Raw genomic sequence first — 13485 nt, 5'->3', positions numbered from 1 at the left:
CAGTAGGCTACTGAGTGTTTCCTGATCGGTCTACAGACCGATCAGATTACACTCAGTGTGCTACTGAGTGTTTCCTGATCGGTAGCCAGACCGATCAGCAAACATAGTTTCACCAGATCGGTTTGTGCACCGATCAGGCAATCAAAATCACACTGGATTGGTCTGTTGACCGATCCAACGCCTATGTGATATTAGGATTGGTCTTAAGAACGAGCTACCGAGCCCTCTCTGACCTAGTCCGGAGAACGAGCTACCGAGCCCTCTCCGACTTCGTCCGGTCCAGAGAACGAGCTACCGAGCCCTCTCTGACCACTCCGTGCCAAGTCTCCATACTTGGACTTTTCCCATGCCAAGCTCCCTGCTTGGACTTTTCACCAGATGTCTGGTCAACCTTGACCCATCTGGATTTCCCTTGCCTGGCTTCACTCACCAGGACTTTCACCTAGCTTCACTCACTAGGGTTTTCACCTGGCTTCACTCACCAGGACTTTCCAACTGCCTAACATCCCAGTTAGGACTTTCTCAATCAGGTCAACCTAGTCAACCTAGATTAGTAATTAATCTGAGTTAAATATCTGATACAAACTTAAATCAGTGTCAACAGCAAAACAACATCCAGGTCAGAATGTATCAACACTTAGATCCTAGAGTAAGTGACATACCATATCTTATTGAGGTTAGGACTAGGTTCTGGATTTTATTTTCTGGCATGTGTATCTAGATTATCTGATACCTAGGTTTTTATACCATACCTGACTTGTGTACCTCTATTTGTATATCATATCTGATTTGTGTACCTAGAACCTTTTTCTTTGATCTGTGCATATTGTTGGTACATATGTTATGGAGGGGGATATGTATAGGATCTAGGTTGTTATACCATAGAGGACCAGTATACCCTAGATCCTTGGATTTGACTTACTGATATTGTGGTATCCATATTATATATATATATATGGATTTTTCTATGCTGATTAGGATATTGTCATGCTTAGTGTCATGCATCATGATTGCATGCTGTGCGATAGTCGACTCCATTATTGTTGAGCACATCGCCAGTTACATGGATCTGCGCACACCACCACTCATGGGTTAGTGGTCGATTCAGGCAGTGTGTGTTGAAGCAGGGACTTTGTTTGACTACGTTGGTCCGCTCATGGGTAGTGTGACACAACGTGTTAGCCGGCAGGGATTCCTCCCCGTCATCGTGTACCGGGAGTTGAGAGCATTGCGCTCCCCCATTTATGATTTGGGGTAGGAGGATAGGTATACTCCGACAGCATCCCGTCCACTCGGTCACTCATCAGGAGCAGTGACGACAGAGTGCACGGTTGTCACAGCCCTACCCATTCGGTCTCACCATTTATATGTGAGATGACTGACTGGCGTTAGGGGTGACCAGGACGCATCTTTGGCATCATACGCATTGATGCATTTATTTCTTGTGATTGTGTTTGTTGCATTTGTTTGCTACATTTTGGTTGGATGCATATGTTTGATATGCATACAGGATTTAGGACACCTTCGGTTTAATGACCCTTTTGTTCTGGATAGGAGTTCCTGGTGAGTACAGCTTTCTCAGTTACCTTTCAGTTTTGCATCTTTCCTATATATATGATTAGGAAGTTGTATTCCATGTTTATTGCTGTTAGATATATCTTACTAGGCATGTCTATTGGTATTCGCTGAGTTGTTGAACTCACCCCCGTGGACTCTATATTTTTCAGGTACCAGATTATTTATGGAGTGGCTTGGAGTATCCTGCCTGCTGGTCCCCATGTCACATCAGAAGACATGTCTCCGCCTTCTTGTTTATTTTATCTTGGTATATGATATGTGTGTTTTTGGCTTGGTGTGTTTCGGTTTTATTTTCGGAGTATTGTGTTGATGTGTGGTGTAAGCCTAGCCGGCTAGCAGTTTGTTGTTTTGTTTTGTATGAGCTTGTTTTTATGTATTTCTGCTGTGTTGGTTTTGGTTTCAGCCGAGTGGGCTGATAATATATATATATAACTGCGTGGTTATGTATATATTCCAGCCGCATGTGACTGATGTATATTGTGTCTGTAGAAATGCTTCAGATTGTCACCCGTACAGGGGAGGTGCTGCCGAAATTTCTTCGGACAGGGACACCCCCGGGGCGTGACAAAAATAAGGTCTGTAGATTGGTGAAGTCATTATATGGCTTGAAACAAGCACCAAAGCAGTGGCATGAGAAATTCGATAATGCCATGAAGGAATGTGGATTCAAGATCAATGAATGTGATAAATGTGTCTACATGAGAGCCACAGAGAGTGGCTATGTCATCTTGTGCCTCTATGTAGATGACATACTTATCATTGGGAGCAATGATAAGATAATCAAATCCACTAAAGATATGTTGAACTCAAGATTTGACATGAAAGACATGGACCTAGCTGATGTGATTTTAGGAATCAAAATTCTTTGAACGACAGAAGGACTTGTTCTTTGTCAACCCCATTACGTGGACAAGATTCTTGAGAAATTCACCAAGGGTGATACTGCATTGGCACGAACGCCGATAGATACGAGTCAACATCTATCGAAAAATCGAGGTGAAAGTATCTCGCAGATAGAGTACTCTCGAGTAATTGGAAGTATGATGTACTTGATGAGTTGTACTCGACCAGACTTGGCCTACGCAGTAAGCAAACTGAGTAGATACACGAGTAATCCTGGTGTTGAGCACTGGAAAGGGATAACAAGAGTACTGAGGTACTTGAGGTATACTCGTGAATATGGACTGCACTACACGAGATATCCTGCTGTGATCGAAGGATACAGCGATGCAAGTTGGATATCTGACATAAAAGACTCTAAGTCTACAAGTGGATATGTCTTCACTCTAGCAGGTGCAGCCATTTCCTAGAAATCTTCTAAGAAAATCATAATAATCAGATCCACGATGGAATCTGAGTTTGTAGCTCTTGACAAGTGAGGTGAAGAGGCTGAATGACTACGGCAATTCTTAGAAGATATTCCTCGATGGCCGAAACCTGTGCCGGCGATTTACATACATTGTGATAGCCAATCAGCAATCGGTCGAGCATAGAGCCATCTGTATAATGATAAGTCTAGACATATATGTCGAAGACATAATACCATTAGACAACTACTCTTAACTGGAGTTATCACTGTTGACTATGTGAAGTCAAAGGATAACATAGCGGATTCGTTAACCAAGGGGTTAAATCGAGAGTTAGTAGCAAGGTCATCACAGGGAATGGGATTGATGTCGTTGTCTGCGATCAGTGTAGAGGACACCCAACCTATGCTGACTAGAGATCCCAAGAACTAGGTTCAAAGGGACAACTAATCTGCACTGACTAGACACACTGTGGGGGGTAGCCCATTGAACCAGTGACTAGAGCAGGATAAGCTAATGAGCTTTTAATGATCAAAAAGAGTAGATGGTAACTCTTGAGGGATCACCTATGTGAGAAAGAAGTGGGGCCGCTTCGAAGAGAATTGGAGGCACAATTCTTAGAGCTTCTCACAGAACCAGGCATGTTCATGGCCAAGAACGAACACACTCATGAGAACTGAGTTGTATCAGGGAGAGTCTTGGGTGAGATTTGTCACTGCTTACACAGACGACAATATAGTTCAAGGACATCGTGTCTACTATTAGCCAGTAAGCAACCAGATCTTCACAAGGGAAGGTTCAAACGGTAAACCCTACCTATCCTATACTTGACTCAACTGCTAAATGCTATCGCATACCCTATCTCCATTCATGTGGGGGATTGTTGAATAAGTGTGAATGGAGAAGAGGTGGAAGAGAAGAAGCTCCATTGTGAATGGGACTTTAGTCCCACATTGGAAGTTTCAAGGTAAGTTTGTTGGTTAATATTGATTCACATGCATTGAGGATGTGAACAAATGCATGGGGAGAGCTCTCTCTCACGCGTGGGTGCGCAGGGGGGGTATAAATCCAGGGCCCGAATTGCATTGAACCAAGTTGACTCGTGCGCGAGCGCGACCTGCGCACACGAATGCCGGACCGGTCGGGGCAAAAATTTGCCCAAGCAGAACAACCAATCAAAACAGCCAAGTGAAAAGCTGGCGTTGAGTAATGATCATTAATGGTGTCCTTTGGTCTTGAGCTCCTATATAAGGAGGCTGCGACCTCAGGCAAAAGGTTACGCAAATAACACAGCGAAAGCAAGCAGAAGCTCTCCTCCTCATTCCCCTTCTCTGTCGTGCAACTCCTGCTCGACAGATTGCCCACGGTAGCTTTCGGGTACCACTCAGTTCGCCGTGACCACCGGTGCTTGGTGGAGTTCACGGTTAGACCGTTGTATCCTGGGAAACAGACCACCCAAATAAGCCTCGAAGCATAGCCGGAGGTGGGGGCGAAACTGTTTCAAGGAAACTGCTACTTGCAGGCCTCGGTCAGCTTGTCCGGTCGGGATTTTTCCCGACCTTACTGCTCTGTCAAGACCTGTTGCTCTGTCGAGACTGCTCTGTAGACCTGGTCTTCTGTTCTACAGATCTGCTCTGAATAGACCTGGTCATTCTACTCTAAACAGACCTGGTCTTCCTTTTTGTCAAGACATGTTCTGCTACTCGACAGACCCAGCCGACCGACCGACCCGCTGACCCGGCCGACCGACCAACCCGCCACCCGGCCGACCGACCGACCCGCCGACCCGGCCAACCGACCGACCCGCCCACCCGGTCGATCGACCGACCCGCCCGACTGACCGACCCGGCCGACCGACCGACTCGCCGACCTGGCCGACCGACCGACCCGCCGACCCATCGACCCGACTGACTGACCGACCCGCCGACCCGACTGACTGACCGACCCGCCGACCCGGCCGACCGACCAACCCGACCTGCCGATCCGAACTCATCTCAGCCGATCTGCTTTGCCGATCTGCCCTCTGCTCGGCCGATCCGCCCGCTCGGTAACACAAACTAGTGGCTCAGCCGATATTCTTGCTCGGTAATTCTTCGGCTCGGAGCAGAAACCAGCCCCTGCTAGCAGCCTGAGATTATCTGCTCAGGTCATTTCTACTATAAGTTGAATTTAAATCAGTGCTATTTAAATTTAGTTAATACCCCTAAAATCTCCGACAGCTTGTTTGTGTCTAACATGATTTTTGAAGCCTTCATCTTTGGGTGTTTCCAAGTTGTATTTTTCAATCCGCTCAAGTCTTGAACCTTACACTAGCTTATGAAGGTGTAAGAGAAATAAGGGGGAGTAGTTTAGATTAATAGCCACTATATGCATGTCAACCAACTAAGAATTACAATTGACTTGATGTAGGATTTGGATAAATAAAATATTTATGTTCATTTTGCAGTTGACTCGATAGTCGATTGGACTCTTGGTTGTCAAATGACCTCAAAAAGCCATTAGAATCAGCTATCACTTTTGAGTCATCTAAAAAACTTGACTGCAAGTGTCTAGTATGTGAATGATATAAATAAAAGTATATAAGCTCTTAAAGAGTTTTTAGGCATTCAACATTCCTCATTCCAAATCATCACTACAAGAAAAAAGCCTTACAACAACGGTTTTTCACCATTGTCGTAACCCCTTTCTGACTGTTGTTAAAGGCTGTGTTGTTAAAAGGGGTGCCCAAAGACAACAGTTTTTAACTGTTGTCTTTGAAAGAAACGACAACAGTTTTACAACGGTAAAAAACCATTGTCTTTTCATTCAACGACAACAGTTGTTCACCGTTGTCTTTGAGCGTATGCCTAGGCTCTTCAACAACAGTTTTGAACTGTCTACGACAACGACTAAAAACCGTTGTCTTTTTTGCCAATGACATCGGTTTGACAACGGTTAAAAACCGTGGACTTTTTAGCAAACAATGTTAATTAACATCAGTTTGACAATGATTTTTCACTGTTGTCTTTTAACGCCATTGACAACAGTTTGACATATTTAAACTGATGTCTTTGGGTACAATATACAACATGTTGACAATAAATAAAAAACTTATTAATATTTTCCTACTCAACGGTTTATAAAAAACATCATCATCCAGTGCAAATTTCATCCAGTGCAAATCATCCAATGCAAATTTCATTGATAAAAAAACCTACAATCCAAACATAATCAATATTTACAATGCAAATTTCATTAAAGTACCAAACATCATCATCCAAACATCATTAAAGTACCAAACATCAACATTCAAACATCACAAAAGTTTACAAAACAAAATAGTACCCATAACAATATATCACACATATATATAAAGTCCAAAATATCTTGTTTTGTTGGATCAAGTCTTCTCTACCTGTGCATCTTCTAAACAGCCTGTGCATCTTCTAAACACCATATCAATAACTGCAACCTCTTCTCCTCTCTGGGTACGGGGTCATTATCTTTTCCCTGAGGTAAATAGCATAGGATTGCAAGTTAAGTCATTTCCCAGGAGTAAATGGCATAAAGATGATGATGACAAAGACGTTGTACACAATTGAATATGATAACAATACTTCTTTCTAGGCACAAACTAAAATTACTGCATAACTCACTTTCAGTTCAAGTTATCTACAAAATATCATTGATCAAGAACCTACAATCCAAACATCATTAAAGTATCAAACATCAACATCTAAACATCACCAAAGTTTACAAAACTAAATAGTACCCATAACAATATATCACACATATATATGCTAAAGTATATTGTTTTGTTGGATCAAATCTTCTCTACTTGTGCAATTCTTGTGATTAAAGTACCAAAACTGGCTAAGTATATAACACCCTTTTACTTCCTGTGAAAATAAAAATCACATGATTTTAATCCAATTCAACAACAACAAGTCTAGCTAGTCTCCAGTATATATTTTTATCACCAACATTAGAGGTTGTAATATGTCAAGAGCTACTGGACCTTTGACATGTTTATACAAAGAGTTAAGTTTGCTTATTATACTAATTAATATGCGTATCAAGTGTGAAAGGATTTAACTGTGAAACTTGGTGAGCTTATAACTCAAAGTGGTCAAATTTGATTGACTTAACGTGGCCAACATGGATGGATTGTGTTTGATAGCTCAAAAGTCCATGTACTAGAAAGCTTATCTTCTTAATGGAATCCAAAAAAGAACCACTAATTTTCAATTCCATGTCGAACAGGATACACATGTTACGGTTGGAAAAATTTTTGTTGTATGCATATCTATTACATATGATAAAACTATAGGTGAGACCTTCTATGATAAACAAACTTGATTCATATTATGGGTGGGCAAATGCACTACAATATAAGTTGGATAAACAAACTTGATTCATGTTGCAGAGTTAATACTATGAAATAAATACCATATCTCTTTCAGTGGTTCAAAATGTAATCCTTCAGCTATTCCGTAGAAAATGCTCAGAAAAATAAACCATAATATACTCAAAGGTGAATTCAACCAATGACAACCTATAAACTGTTCCAACAGTCCTCTTAATGGCAATAAGTAAGTATATGAAGTGAAACACAATGTGAAAGACTAGATAGCTTGTTTTGTTGATCACCAAGAACAATCATGATTAGGCCAGTCTAAATTCTGTTCTTATGTTATTGCACTTGGGGATACGCCTCAAAATAGCATACCCAAGTTTGATAATTGTAATTTCATTGGAAAGTAGGACTTAAAGAGATATTCAACACAATCTAATAAGAAATACCCATGTGAAAACTATATTTTTGCCAAGAAGATGACCAGGTACTGTTCCGGACAGCATATTGTTCTGCACGTACCTACAAGCTCAATAGTTACTTCATGCTGGAGTTGGTGCTAGACAAAGCCAAACGTTAAAAGAGAACAAATTTGGGCAAACATTGATGTTCGTTAAATGACAATATAATGGCAAGAAAGGACATACAGTTCTTGTAAATTTGATAGGCCAAAATGATAGATCACCAGTTAACTTATTGTTCTCAAGGTGACTGCAAAAAAATAATTCAAAAAGTCTAGCGAATGATTAAGTGTTTGATATATAAACCAGCAATATTTATATATTACATGTTTCTGAGACTTAAGCATGCACCGAGAGCAGGTATATGGCCACTAAGCACGTTTCCATCAAGCCATCTGAAATATTTGAATTTGACACAGTGACAAGGAATCATTAAATCCATCAACAGTTGTGCCGAATGAAATAAATTGACTTGGAACAGAAGTAGATTCTAACTTACAATTCGACTAGGCCAGTTAAACTAGCAAGCTCTGCAGGTATATTCCCCGTCAAATTTCATCCTGATAGTCTACTGTTCATTATACGAATCTATTCATTAGTTCACGCGGCGAGAAGATAGCTAAAATTTGTACATTAGCAACAATTCATAAGTCAGCTAGAGAAACTGGAAATCATGCATGGGAAAGCAAAGCAAACATGACAAAGACCAATGAGAGTTAGAGAAGCATTCAGTACATTGAAACAATTTGTGGTTGCAGATCTGAATTATATTGAACCTATGACCATGGAGCTGGTAAGCATGGATCTCCACCTTCTTGTGCCCAAACTTCTTTTGGGTAATGTCATACAAAGCTTTCCATGGTCAGTGCTGAAGAGAAAAGAGGTATAAAGGATACACTCTAAAAGAAAACAGTGTTGCTCTAGATTACCAAATTAACAAGATATTTTTTTACTTACCATCTAGGGATCCATAATTTATCTCCATATACTTGTATATCTCAAAAGCATATGGCCCCAGGGCGTAGCACAGACGGTGGGCGCATGGTATCTCTAGCGTAATGGCCAGGGGTCGATTCTCAGGAACTGACGACCTGGGGTTTACCCCGCCATGCGCTTATGACCTGTGTACCTGCATGAACCTCCCTCCATATCCGTGGGGTCGGCACTAGGGGGGCCGCTAAGGTAGCGGATCTACCCTTTTTTCAAAAGCATTTAAGATAGGTCCCTTGGATGAATCATTTGTTTTCTTAAAAGCAAAAGACAAGACAAAAGGGAGACTTATATTATATGATCCCGGTTCATATAGCCGATACTTCCGTTGGGCATTTTTTTCGACATTTACAATGAGATGTGTAAGTTCCTTGTTCCCCGGAAGCACCAACCTGAATTTCCTAATTTCATCTGGTTTCAAATCTTCAATTTCTGCAAAATAACAAAACACCCAACCATTCCCCGGAAACCCATTCAGGTTAAGATGATAATTTAAGCCTCCATTTTGACCCACTACTGCAGTCTGCATCACCTTGGATGGAGGTCTTTCATCACTATTAACATCTATAGGCACAGTGGTTGATATTCTTTGAGTTCCAGCAGCAACATCAACAAGGTAGTTCGCCCTCTTCAAAGAATCAGATTCCCATATTCGATCATATGGATCATCAGGATACCTGCAAGAACAACAAAGTTACCATGTAGACCTCAACAATTATTCAATGCTAGAAAGTATACACCACTATCACACTTGGTATTTGTACCAGAATGGAGGTACAGTGAATTGCAATGTCCTTAGTAAATAAGTGATAATTACACTTAATTTTAATCTGGTTAGTTTGTGCTCTGCCACTAAGAACTAACAGGCACACCTTATTGAGTCCTTCCTTTTCTCCAGCTAGTATTTGTATTTCCTCACATAATATTCTTGGTGTATTCCTAGACCTCTTTTGGGATTTGAGGGGATTCAATATGACTTTATGGAAATCCGAAGATTCAATTATGCTTAATGTTTGAGAGTGCATAAAATTTGTGTAAAAATTCACAAAGTAGCTCCTTACATGAATCGGTACCAGTAAAAAAATAATGCCACATAAACATTAGTGATAATTCAAGATACAGTTCTCTATCAACACCAAAATTATATTTATAAATCTGCCCAACTTTAGATTATCATAAATAATTTCTTGGAAAAAAATACCTGACAGATTCATTAGTCTCAGCACCAAAATTTATTCTCGCAGATAGACTCAAGAAGAACTGAGTCTCAAAATCCGTGTGGTACAATGATCCATTAAACTGTCGAAGTTCGATGGTGGAAATAAATGGTTCTCCAGTTGTAGCATTAGATACACATATGCTAATTGCTGGAGCAGTAGCAAGGATAACAGCCTCGTGTGTCACAATGGTATTTGCATCATAGATGACAATGGTTGTCCAATGACTTGCTCTAATTGAGATGTCAAATTTCGGATAGACATTACTCTCGTCAAAATTCCCATACAAGAAGCTTGTTCGCACAAGGTAGCGTGTCCTGACTGTAACATTGAATGTGTAACAGTACTTTCGATTATCTGCAGGAAAGTAGCGCACTGTCATGTATTGTTTCCGGTTCTCATTTGGAGCTGATATTCTAGCTGTTTCGCCATATACAAATTGACTATCTAGTGTCCACTCCAGTCCAAGCTCATCTGTATATGATTCATTGCCTCCACAATCTACACTAACAAAACCTGCATTGCCAGAAATATCAATAATTAGTGCACTTTCACTTCTAAACAAGTGACAAGTGTAAAATGTGAGAATTTTACTCATCAAGACAATCTACAACCACAAATTTACGAATCTTAATCTTCTAGCTAAAATCTCAGCAAGAAGGGGCATTCCAACACAGAAAATTGGACTCAAACAAGAAAGGGGATATAACAAAAGACTAAGTCACTTGCTACTGTGGTAGAAATTATCGTCAAACCGACAAACACAAACAAAAGCAAACTCACAGCCCCAACAGGCACAGAAGCAGTAAAAAACAAGCACAATCAGTTCCACATTTTAAGCTTGATGATCCAACACAGTCCCATATACTATCTTGAGAGTACAGAATCATTAAAATTTCTAATGATGATATTTCTAGAACAACTTAATGTACTACATTCCAGTGAAAAAGGGAACCATTTATCACGAGTTCAACTACTAGTGTTCATGGATTTCCGTGGTTTCCCGTTGATTACATGCTTCTCATTTCGATTAATAAGACAATTTAGCGTACATTTCCCCATAAGAATTGAATAATCCAACAATTAGGTAAATTCAAGTGGAAAAGTTTGATTTCAGCTGATCCCTAATTACAGTTTACCTAGAACCAAAATCCACAAAACAACGAAAAAGCAACTTTAAAACCAAGAAATGTGCTTAAAAATTCAAAATAAAAGTCCATACACAACAAAGGAAGCTTGGAGGAGAAGATTAACCTGGCATTTGAGCTCTGCAGAGAGAGAAGAAAAACGCACCTCGGGACAAAATGAGCCACGGCGATCGCGAACTTGTGACTGGCGTGGACTGGAAAGAGAGAAGATGGTGGTCGCCGTCGGGGAGAAGATCGCGATTAGGGTTGGCGCGGGTTTCGCCGTCGGGGAAAAGAAAATGAAATTAATGAAGAATAGTTGTTGCAACATATAGTTTGTATAAAATTGCAATTTTATCCTTACTATTTGAATAAATCCATCCATCTTAACATAGACCACAAATTTTATCTTAGAGATAAACATTAAGGGATATAAATTTCACTTCATCAATGAAAATAGGCAAATAACTATGTTTGAGTATTTTTTTATAAAATAATTTTTAAAGACAACATAGTTTTAGACACCAAATTAAAATATGCACATTAAAATATAAGCAACGCTAATAGACAACGGTTGATTAAAACTGTTGTCGTATGCCAAGTAAAGATATCTCATAGACAACAATTTTAAAAAACTGTTGTCTTATGTATGTCAAAGGCAACGATTTTTTAAACATTGTTGTCTTTTTAAAAAAAAACACGACCAACAACAACAGTTTTCCATAAAACCGTTGTTAAATGATAAAAAGACAACAGTTTCTCAAAAAATTGTTGTCTATTAGGTGTGGTTAAATCTATAATTTCTTGTAGTGCATTTTGCTTAAGATGATCAAGTGACCAAAGGATTCTAAGAGCTTGGAACAGGATTGAGAGGCTTCAACTCTCAAGCTCTTGATAATTTACTCTACAACAAAATACAGCATTAGAGACGGAATTAGAGACGGAAATATAGTTCCGTCTCTTATTAGAGACGGAAATATAGTTCCGTCTCTATTTTGGCCATTTTTAATTAAAAAAATGAATCCGTAAAGTTTAGCAACGGAAATAAATTATCTGTCTCTAAATAGAGACGGACATTTTTATTCCGTCTCTAATTAGGGACTAAATATCGCTATTTAGTAGCGAATTAAGCCCCATCATAAACGGATTAGAGACGGAACTATTAGTTCCGTCTCTAAATAGCGACGGAACTAATAGTTCCGTCTCTAAATAGCGACGGAACTAATAGTTTCGTCGCTATGTTCGCGATTTAGGGCAGAACCCTCTTCTCCTCTCGATTTAGGGCAGAACACTCTTCTCCTCTTCTTCTCCTCTGTGCTCCCTCGCTCATCTCCTTCTCCTCTATGTAGACCGCAGCGCATCTCTGCATACCGCAGCCCTTTCATCTCCTCTCCGCAGCGGCTCCTTCCAAGTTATGTCTCGGTAAGTTCTGTCTCGCCTCCTTCCCTCACAGCGGCTCGCCTCCTTCCCTCGCAGCGGCTCGCCTCCTTCCCTCGAGGCGAGTGATTAAAGTTTTTAGTTTTTTTTTTTGCTAGCTTTTGATTTATGGCCAATGTTTACTTTCTTTTTTGGTATTCTGTTTGATGTGCTCAAATATGCTGATCTCCGTGAGCTTCCTATTTTTTTTTTAACCTTTTTGAGAAAGAAAGATTGATAAAACATAAATATTTTATGAAACACTTTATATAGGTGTTTTTCTATCGATATTTTAGAACCAATCTCAAGCTGTGCATTCTTCTGGCCCTTATTGTAGACAAGGCTCTCCTTATATAATACCTTGAACTGCAGAGTTAAAAGGTCGTGCTTTATCAAAAAGATGAACATTAAAAAATACAAAATGGAAAGGGATTTAGGTTCAATGAAAATAAAATTTTTTACAACCTGACCAGATTTCAGATCAGTTTCATTTTTTTCATATTGTCCACAAGAACCTCTATGTGTGTTCATCCTCGATATCCCACCATAAAATTCCTTAGAATTGTATTCCCCATTGTGTAGCTCATTAACAAAAGAAGACTCAATGGAATTCAGAAATAATGTATGTTTTTCATCTGTCCATCCTTTTGTTATATGGCATCCATCCCGTAGCTCGCCTCCTTCCTTCTCGGTAATCTATTGAATTGAGTTTACTAGTTAGACGGATTTGGTGTCATTTTGTAGCTCCTTCCGCCCTGATCTTCTTCACAAGTTCACAACTTTCTTTTAACTTTCAACTTTGACAAGGAATTACTATCCGGTGAAGCGTGAAGCATGATCCATCTTCACAGATTTTGTTATGCTTCAGTAGATGTTTTTATTTATAATTTTCTATTGTTGAATTTTGTGAATTGAGAACTCAAGAGGAACCCTAGGTAATTTTTCTCTTTCAGACTTCGTTCTCCTCATAATCTGCTTCTGAACTCAAAAGTTTCAAGTCATTAAAAAATTTCGTGTCACAGTGTGAAGACCTCTCTAGTTCAATGTTCTATAGAT

At 39.8% G+C, this 13485-nt stretch overlaps 1 long non-coding RNA gene and 1 pseudogene across 1 annotated transcript; both read right to left on the bottom strand.

The window, feature by feature from the left end:
* Positions 1 to 7323: 7323 nt before the first annotated feature.
* LOC122039161 lies at positions 7324 to 11164 on the bottom strand (annotated as a pseudogene).
* Positions 11165 to 12753: 1589 nt separating this feature from the next.
* LOC121973461 lies at positions 12754 to 12997 on the bottom strand. The gene is made up of 2 exons (XR_006109638.1): positions 12895 to 12997; positions 12754 to 12795 (listed from the first exon to the last, which is right to left on the bottom strand). It is a non-coding gene; the product is annotated as an uncharacterized LOC121973461 (long non-coding RNA).
* Positions 12998 to 13485: the final 488 nt, after the last annotated feature.

Source organism: Zingiber officinale, chromosome 1B (assembly GCF_018446385.1).
Source record: "Zingiber officinale cultivar Zhangliang chromosome 1B, Zo_v1.1, whole genome shotgun sequence".
NCBI lineage: Eukaryota > Viridiplantae > Streptophyta > Magnoliopsida > Zingiberales > Zingiberaceae > Zingiber > Zingiber officinale.
This window is presented reverse-complemented; position numbering and strand designations above follow the sequence as displayed.